This window comes from Antechinus flavipes, chromosome 3 (assembly GCF_016432865.1).
Source record: "Antechinus flavipes isolate AdamAnt ecotype Samford, QLD, Australia chromosome 3, AdamAnt_v2, whole genome shotgun sequence".
Classification (NCBI taxonomy): Eukaryota; Metazoa; Chordata; class Mammalia; order Dasyuromorphia; family Dasyuridae; genus Antechinus; species Antechinus flavipes.
In genome coordinates, this window is record NC_067400.1 from 489,886,679 (window position 1) to 489,897,107 (window position 10,429).

Here is a 10,429-nt window from a genome sequence, read left to right on the forward strand (position 1 = left end):
ATTTAGCTTTATGTTGATAGTAACAATCCAAAATGCTTTTATGAAGTCTTGAACATTATTTATGGGCTAAAGACGTATGGTACATCTCAACTACATAGTGCTGATGGAGTCACATTGCTTAGAGATAAGGATATGGTTATGGAAAGAGATGGCCTAAACACTTTCATAGTCTTGATAACAAATGATCATCAATAAATGCTCCTCACCTTACAACTCAGGTTGAAGTCAATATTTCTCCAGCTGATGAATGCCATTTTGAATGTCACTGGGCTCCTCTCCTGTGTCAAAGCATTTTGTACTAATCCTATTACAGCTGAGATTTACAAGACAGGGAGTCCAGTGCTTATACAAAAGCGGACTATAATTTCTTGGATTATATAGCAAGAAGAAGTAATCTCCCAGGGGTTTAAGGATGCTTCTGCTATTCATCTCTGTGAAAGTAAAGAACACAGATTATCCTGTGACCTCACAAACACTCTTTCATTGTTGACAATATTCTTCCCAATGTTCTCTTTAATGGCTGATCCTTTACCTGAAAGATGGCCTGAGAACCAGCTTGGCTTTAGAAAAGGCTAAGGGGTGATCAATATTATGTTTGCTGCCTGAGAACGCCAGGAGAAATACCAGAAGCAGAACAGAGATATGTACACAGTATACTTTGATCTTTTCAATACTGTCAGTCACAAGAATTTAAGGAAGATCATGGCAAATTTTGGGAAGATTTAAGTCTTTTTACTACATCTTTACCCTAGCATATGTATTTCTAAGGTAATCTTATTTTGTAAAGAGTGCTTTCCTTTGAGCTATCTGACATTGTTTTCAACTTGTGTTGAAGTAATGTAAGCAGATCATTGGCCTACAGTTAATTTTTACAATGATGACTTCCAAGAAAAAAGGTAAAAGAGAATAGATCCAATCATGTTTATTGCTAATGGAATTCACTGTTTTATATCAAAAGAATGAACATTCTATCCTATGGTCCAAATATTGTATTATGTATTTTTAAGCCCATTTCCAGAACAAACTTGTAATAGAATCATTGTAAGAAAACCCCAGTTTGAAAACTCCTTCACTGATGAAGAGTAGACAACTTTTTTTTTCAACTTAAAGTTTTAAGAAGCAGAGCACTGTGATGTCAAGTCATCCAATCACTATGTTCAAAGATAGAATATGAACACAAGTCTTCAGGATACAAAAGTCAGTCCTCTTTATACTCAGCCATTTGATTTCTCACAATAATATTAAATAAAAATGAATAAAACATTGAAGGTTTGAGTCTAGGAGTTGCATAACAGAAGCATTTAAAAATTAATAAAAGCAATTGTAAGACATGTTCTCTTAATTGGAAGCAATAATTTTTAAAAACTAAATAATTCTTGCCCCTCCAGGTACCTGACATATATTTTGTTGCCTTAAAAACAGACTTTTGGTAATTAACAAATTCAAAGGAATTGTTGGATTTGTATCTGTTAGAAGCCAGTGGTTATATTTTTAAAGCAAGGTATGGAGAGTATACAAGTTGTATTATTTCTTAATAAAATTTTTGTATGTGCTTAATTGGATATCTTTGATGTGCAAAATAATATATCTCATCATTTTTAGTGAGATTTCTTAAAGCTTCAAGTTAAATAATACAATAATAGTATTACAGATGAGGAATTTATAAGCTGACCTCAAAGAAGTTGAGTAAAATCATAGCAATGTTTTGGGGATGGATGTATATTAAAAGAAAAGAGTATCATTTCAGGAGCTTGAGAAGAAGCACAGATATTATTCCCCGTTTCAATTGTTTTCTTTTCCTAATTTGGAATCTCTTTTTAGTGACTTAATATTTTGTATTGGGACCAAATGATTTGAGGCATTATTTTAAAGTTGTTTGGAGGGAAATATGAATTGATTTTATCTGAGTCCAGGTAAGTAATCTTCCATATTGCTTCTGACCTCCCCACCAAAGTATTTATTTCTTGATATTCCTTTTCCTTCTGTTTCAACATAGTCCCATATAAGCTTTTTTTATACAAAAGAATAATCATTTAGTAAAACCAATATTATAATTCATAGAAAAAGTTTCTAATGGGAATTGGTGTAGGCATTTAGACACTGGGAGAATCATGTACATTTGAAATCACAGGTTCATAGGCAAAGAACAAACTAAAATAAAACATACCAAAAAAATGCACGTTTCCAATAGATTTCTATGGGAAATGACTACAGGATAAGTATGGTTTATTTTAGCTTCTTAAAAATTCTGGTAGGGTGTAAATGCACAAGGGCCAAGATCTGTTTTTTATTCAATTCAAGTCAAGTTGGTGTGAAAATATATACTAGAGGCATTATGTACAGGAATGGTTTTATCTTATGTATAACAGAAGGATTATACAGCTGAGCAGAATGTAAGTGAGATTTAATTAGAAGCCAGGAGGGAGATTTAAGGCCTGTGACAAGAATAAATCAATGTTTTTGATCATTAGACTCTGTATAGGTTTAGCTGCTCTTATAATGGGAAGTCAGCACATGCTATTGCCATCAGAGTCCTTGACATAGCTGTAACATGCTTGTATGGTGCGCATTGGTTTTGGAGGCTTTTACTTTCTTTTACTTGTAACTTCTACAATATGATCTTGTTATAAACATAATCATTCTTATTGTAGTTTCTATAGTGATATAATGTGCATAAACATATCTGCCTATTTAAAATCTGTAATCAAATGACTTAGATGCTGGAAGAGAAAAAAATAAGCAAACCATCAACAGTCTTGGGTTAATAATATATTTGATAATTGTAATATAATTTTTTTACATATTTTCTAAAATTATGTGGTTTTTATTTTAAGGAATATTGTTTTCTTGATTTTAATGCTCCTTTCTTTTATTCCTTCTCTTTTTACTTCTCTCGCTCATTTGACTTCTTCTTTGCTTTTATTCTGTTCTATTGCCCCCCTCTGAACTTCTTTTTTCCCTTTATCCTTTTCTCTCTCCCTTCCTCCCTTCATTCCTGCCTCTCTGTCTCTGTTTTTGTCTCTGTATGTCTGTCTGTCTATCAAGCCTCTGGCTCTCTCTTTCTCTTTTTATTCTCTCTCAGCCTCTGTCTCTGACTCTCTCTCTCTCTCTCTCTCTCTCTCTCTCTCTCTCTCTCACACACACACACACACACACACACACACATATACACACACCTTTTCTTGTAACTGATATCTCCTAGTTAGGAAAAATTGGATTATATTTGAAATTTTCCTTATGGGATGTTATAGTTTTGGGGAATTAAAATAATATTAAAGAAAAAATTTTTATGGATTGTTGTTGTTATTGTTGCTGTTGTTGTTAGAAAGTACCAGCACATGTATGGATAATTGAAGTGCCCAATTGCTACTGTATTATCCCTCCAATATAGGCTTATGATGTATTTCTTTTATGTATCATAAAATTATTCTACCTAAACAAGTAGTCAGTAGTTTAAACTGATGGAAAAATCCCATTCAATTATTTAATAAATTGAACTTTAACTAAATGTTCTTCATTTTCTAGATCCTGGATTTACATACAAGTAGGCTTCCTTAATTTATAAAACTAATTCACCATTCTTTTGCCCATTGTCAATCAATAAAAGAAGGGATAGTCATGTAGAGTAATAACTAATTCATGTGCTTGATCTCAGTAAATGTCAGTAAAACCTAATAATTAAAATTTGTCTTCTTACCCGAACACTTTTGATTCATCCTCCTTATTGTCTAAACTGTGCATTGTACATACAAATTTGATTCCATATGTTTTATTGTTGCTAATTTCTTGAATTTTGTGTACTCTGAATTTCTGTATGTCTTAATCACTGTCCTTCTTTCTATATTGTAGCTATTCTCTGAAGTATACAGTGTAGTAATGAAATTTAAAGTTTCCTCCTTTTCCCTTTCTGATTCATTTTAAGATCATCTATTCATTAGGTTATTAAGACATTAAGCAAACATATTCTTACTACCTTTGTCTATTTTACTATTTCTCATTTAAGCTGTGATGTGTATATTCATTTGCTCCCAAATCTCTTTTTTCCCTCCTACTGCCCTTATTTTCAGTTATTAGCAGTGATCAATATACTACTTCTATACTAATAGTTCAGTTTATTTCCCAAGAATTAATCATTTTTGGCAATGACTTTTTTCTGAAAGTGCTCAGGTGAGTCATCAAAAGCAAATTATCTGTTCTGAGAATTCTTTAGAGATCTTCTTTTAAAACTTGGTTACATGGGATCCTTTCTTTGGTAATTATCAGATTGATCAACTGGCTCACTATGCAATCAAGAAATACAAGCATTACTTTTCTTCCTCTTACTCTTGCTAGATGATTTTGTTTTTGGTTTTGTTTTTGGCTCAAATGTAGAGTGATATCATTCTTTCTTTCCTTATTTGGGTAAAGTTCTTTCCTTATGCAAGCTGTTAATAATTATTGATCAATCTAGTATGTTTTAGGAGGAAGAACATTACATTGAACATTAGGAGAACTGAGTTCAAATCCAGACATTTAAGTTTTGAGCAAGCAACTTGGCAATTCCAGGTTTTAGATTTCTCATCTGTGATATGAGGGGTTTAAAAAAAATAAAAACAAAACGTACATAGCTTGTTTATCAGCTATAAATCTAATGGCCCATGATAACCTCCTCCAGCTATTGGGCTAAAGATTAATTCTGTTGTACAAATCAAAAGTACTATCTCTGCCCACTGTTAGCAGTGGGAAACACTAGTGATTAGCAACTGTTTGGTGAAACTTGGCTCAGTGGTTGGCTTCTAATGGATCAATACTCTACAATCCAATATGTTTCCTTTGATGCTGAAATGATTATTAATGACCAGCCTATTTTTTTCAAATGATTTTAGATACTGGAACAATATGTAAAACTAAAAATAACATTAAAGTTAAAAGCATTAAAAAAGAAAGAAAAACAATTATGAGAAATATTATTCCTATATAAAATGTGACATTCTTTTTCATTATGGCGATACATTTCTCTGATGCAAAAAAGAAAGGTAAATAGAATGATAAATTAATTCTAACAATCTACAGTATTTTGAATGTAACATTTTTTTGCAATGGAACTGACAGCAGTTTCAAAGGTAGAATCTATTGAAAAGATGAAATTTTTCCAATAAGAGAAAACTATAGTTATTGATTAGACTTCCTCATCCTTCTCTTAGCTAGTCATTTCCCTTTGTAACTCACTTATGCCTGATGAATCCTTTTCACTGCATGGTGATTACAAATAATAAAAGTAAACATTTTATTATCCTCCTTTTTCATTATCAAATTTACCTTTCCCCTGCCCCCACCCCTTGATCTAATAGGGACTGCTTTTTTCTTCTAGGTATATCTAGAATATCAAATATTCTAGAAATGGAGATACCAAAGTCTCTGTCTGAGATAGTGGTGAATAAATGTGGAGGTGCTTCTGCTTGCTCTATCCTTTCACATTCCCTGGTTCTCTTATCTTCTTTCAATTGCTGTAAATCCCTCCAGACAGCTAATCTGAAATTTGAACAACTTACATTATCTTACTCTCATTTTGTGACCTCTTATCTCTCTAAATAGTTTATGATTCAGTGCTTGCTTTGCTCCTGCTTTTTCATATGTGCTTGGATTCCAGCCATCTAGATCCTTTTGTGTCCTTGTTTTGTTCTGGACTTGTTGTGTAGCTGATCATTGAGGTTTGATTAAACTAACCTTGTTCTGTCTCTTTGTCCTGCATATCTAAGATCTTGCAGTCAATAATTAGATTAGACAAGAGGTCTTTTAGACTTATAGGAGCTTTACCAATAGAAAAAGTTCAAGATGTAAAGGTTTAGGGGACACAGTTTTATAGAATATAACTATACATATATACATATATATATAGTGTTATATACATATATATATAGTGTTATATACATACATATATATATATATATATATAGTGTTACAGGCAGTCATTCAGTTCAACCCATTTTTTAAATAAGATGATGCCATGGAGATGGATATCACTAGACCTTCAATAGGGGCATGATTCTATAGGTGTTTCTAATTCAAGCAGCACTTTTAATGTCATAATTAAGAGCTGATGCCTGATAACTTGAATATGGATGAGCCCCATAAACCCACTTTATCCATCTAGTTTCTACAGACACAGAATTTATTCCTAGTAGGTCATGGATTGATGGTTGTGAACATTCCAGAAAAAATAGGACAAAACATTTTTAATCTGAATTGTAGAGGTTTACTTTTGAAAGGCTACTGAATTTGAAGTTGGGGATCTGAAAAGAAATCTTGACTGTCACTTTTTTTTCATATGACTAGAAATGGTTTTAATTTCTTCATCTGAAAATTGAGTCTTCATACCCTTTAACTACTTATCAATTGGAGAATGACTTGAATTCTCATAAATGTAAATTTATATATTTTAGAAATGAGGCCTTTATCAGAACCCTTGGATATAAATTTTCCCCAGTTTATTGTTTCCTTTCTAATGTAAGTGTGAGTATTAATAAATCATATCCTTGGTAGTTCATTTTATACCTGATGATCAATATTGAGCTAAGAATTCCCCACTGTTAATATTCTACTCATTGAAATTTTTAAATAATTTTCTCTCTAGAGAGAAAATGTTAAAACGTAATTTTTCTGGGATTTAATTTTATTGATATTCTAAGACAAAGGACAAAAATATCCAAGGAAAGAATTCTAGTATCCTATTAGACTCAAGTGTGTAGGAAACTGGAAAAAAAGTAAAAATTGAGTTTTGACCCTCAACCTTGTTGAAAAGTTTTGTTACGTATGGAATGAGTTAGGCAGGAGAGTTGTTAGTGAAATGAGTTTACAAAGGCAAATAAATAACAAAGTAATAAAGCCTATCTCAACCTTCACTATTTAATGAAAAGCAACATCTAAAGTCCATAAAAGAGAAAATGAAGCTTGTTTGTTTCTCCTTTTAACTTACAGATTCAGCTAACACTTTCAACTGAGTTGTTACTACTTCCTTACAAAATTATGGGAGGACTATATTCCTTCTCTTTTATCTTATTTTTGTATTACTGATGCAGAAACTGAGGCCCCAAGAACAAAAGTGACTGTAAGTGATAAAACTGGTTCTGAAACTAGGTATTTTGACTCTAGGTCCTTTAAATGTTAAAGTTTACTGTGAGTTAAAAATTAGGCAAAGTAGATAGATCGGTGTCAGTCTAACTCTATTTTCTAGAAATGTGTCATGGATTCTTACTATGTTTTATATGGCAGCTGTTTGAATCAAGGATGGAGACATGTTGTTCCCTTTCTTTTTCCAGAAATGATAAATAGACTCCTAGATATTTGTACTAATTATGAATTCTTAATCCCTTTTTTGAATGTGGTTATGTTTCCTCATGACTTTATCATAATTAATAATTTAATTTATAAGAGACCCCCTATTGTGCCTCACATTAAAAATACAGCTCAGTTAAAAACATAATAAAATAAACATTAAGATGGAATCAAATATTAAAAAGCCCCCAAACTGGCATTATTAAACAAATGGGGATAGAAATATGTTACTTATCCAATAGGCTGATGGGAAACAACATGTAATCACATTTATGAGGCTCATTCTTTTAAAAGGCAGTACTTTTTTTTTTTTTTTTAATGGCCAGCGTCACTTGTATTTCTCCCTAAACTTTATATTTTACAGAGGGCAAAGCTGGAACATATTCAGTCTCATTTGAAAGCTGACAATTGAACCCAAATTGCCTTTGCAGAAGTGCTTAACAATCTTGTAATAGCTTAAAATTATAACTAAAAATTCAAGTCTGCCTTTATTTGACTCGATACATTTTAATTGATTTCTTCAATGTAATGAATCAAGAAAGAATCTCTCTTCCTCCCCTATCTCAACCCTTTTAAAGGTTTCCTTGACTATTTTTTGAACCTATCTTGATTTTTACTCGCACTAAAATCTAATTAGAAAAGTCAAGGACATTAAAAAATACAGTCCTTAAATGAATATTTGACAAATATCTGCGATATTGAGATAGTGTAGAAAGATATTAATGTCCCAACTGGCAACAAAACAATAATTCACTACAAGATTCCCAAATTAGGTTGTTAGAAATGATATGAAGAACTTTAGAAGATAAAATATATTATAATAACTAATTTTCCATCCCTTTTATCACCCTTAATTTCTCACTTATAAATCTCGATCTACTAGCTGTTTCTCCTCGGAGTAAAAAATGAATCAAAGAAAAACTATCCCCTCTAGTGAAAGGGTGCTATGTCCTTTCCAGGGCTGCTTTCCAGTTTTTTAAATCACCCGGACTCCCTCAGGTTTCACCTCACGTCCCAAGAAGCTATATAGCATGTACAGTAGTCATCTCCCATTCTACATTGAGACAAAACCACACTGAGATTTAGTCTTATGGGTAATCCCTTTGGTAAATTAGGATGGGAGTGTCTATCCAAAGCATGTGAATGCTTCCTCTGGTGGAATGAGCAGATGAAAACAATGTGTTCCAATGGACATGAAGTTGATTGAAACAGATACTGTTGAGTACTTAGAGTCTGGTTAGAAATTAGATACCAAGATAATCCTTAAGCTATCACCAGTTGTCTTTTTTGTTTTTGTTTTGTTGTTGTTGTTGTTTGCTGAGGCAATTGGGGTTAAGTGACTTGCCCAGGACCACACAGCCAGGAAATGTTAAGTGTCTGAGGTCAGATTTGAACTCAGGTCCTCCTGACTTCAGAGTTAGTGCTCTATCCACTGCATCACCTAGCTGCCCCCACCAATTGTCTTTACTCTGTTATGCCACCAAACTATGATGACTCTGAAAGATAGAATGAAACTAATTAGACCAATAATTTCATGTAACTCTACCTCACTTAAATCCAATTTATGCCTGAATCAATAGATATCACCCATACTATTTTATGAAGTCTGGGCTAGCTCCCTGGAGGCCTCAGAATCAGCCAGAGTCAGGATAAGCAAAAGTCCTTGGTCTTTAGGGGGAGAAGTGAAAGAGATGGACGAAACTGCCACAAGCTCTCCACCAAACTTCCTTCTCCTTGTCCTCCTCCAAAGTGAGTCTGGCTCATCTCATTCCACTCTCTAATTCTTAACTACAATTCTCTTAACCCCAAGCATTGAGCCATCATTAACTGTGAGAAGAGAAATTCCAAACATGCTAATAGAGTAATTGTCCAACAAGTAATTAGCCTTGAATGCTCAGTTGTCTGATTCAAGTGCACCTATTCAGAATTTCAGCCCTTTTCACTATTTTACTTTTTTATGTTTCTCAGGAAAAGAAAAGTGATCATACAGCAAGTGTAGATACACTGGGAGCTGTAGTGACAAACCTGCATAAGGGAAGCACATAGGATTATCTGCTCATGAAAGCAATAATGATATTCAGCATGTCTGAGCAACCTTTTAGGAATCATACCGCATAATGCTTGAGGAAGGAGCTAGAAAAATGCCCTACAAATATGTTTGTTTAGTCCTACCCTGTTTACAGTAGACAGTGATTTCTTTCTCCACCTACCCTCCCATGTTTAAAATACATACATACACACACACACACACACACACACACACACAGAGTAATTTACTCTCCATATATCAATATAAATGTACCTTTGAACAACAGAAAATACAATAAGATGAATAGCTTATATGTGGGAAAACTCAGCAGATATTGCAACCAAATAGCAGCCCTGAGTGAAACAAAGCTAGCAAAGGAAAGACAGCTTAAGAGTCAGAGGTAAATACAAATTTTTCTGGAGTGGCCACAATGAAGAGCAGCAGTGAAGAATAGCTGCCATAAGTTTCACAATCCACATTAATCTATTCATTAAGCTTGTATAGTTAACAAAAGGAATGAATGGCAGGCTCATGACATATGTGATTTTTTTCACTTGCAGCAAAGTGCCATGAAACCATTATCAGTGAATATGCTCCCATCATGATGAACCTGAAAAAGTAAAAGGAAAATATTGTGAAGATCTGGAAAAAATATCATTATTGTGCCAAAAGAGAATAAGATTATGATTCTAGGTGGTTTTAATACAAGAACAAGCAGAGAGTATTAGACATGACAAGAAGTCTGGGAGGAATGAAGTTGGAAACAGCAACAACAGTAGTCATTTACTACTGAAAACTTGTATAGCGTGTAAACTTCTCATCACCAACATTGTATCTGTTTACCTAAATTCAATAAAAGTCTGTTATTGTACTCTTTTAGCAAACATGGACATTTAATACATTATGTTATTGTGAAGAGAACAGACAGACAAGATGCAAGAGTGATGAAGGCAATGTATGGTACAATGTGCTAGATTGATCATAGACTTAGTTTTAACAAGATAAATATTCACATTCAACAAAAGTGGTAGTCCCAAGGCAAGGTGGCTACCAAAAGACTTCATGTTAACAGATGAAAGTGATTTT

The 10,429-nt window shown here is 33.2% G+C and overlaps 1 long non-coding RNA gene across 1 annotated transcript; it reads left to right on the forward strand.

The window, feature by feature from the left end:
• The first annotated feature begins 551 nt into the window (after positions 1-551).
• LOC127554905 (uncharacterized) lies at positions 552-10,196 on the forward strand. Its single transcript, XR_007952104.1, has 3 exons — positions 552-768; positions 6,958-7,087; positions 9,904-10,196. It is a non-coding gene; the product is annotated as an uncharacterized LOC127554905 (long non-coding RNA).
• Positions 10,197-10,429: the final 233 nt, after the last annotated feature.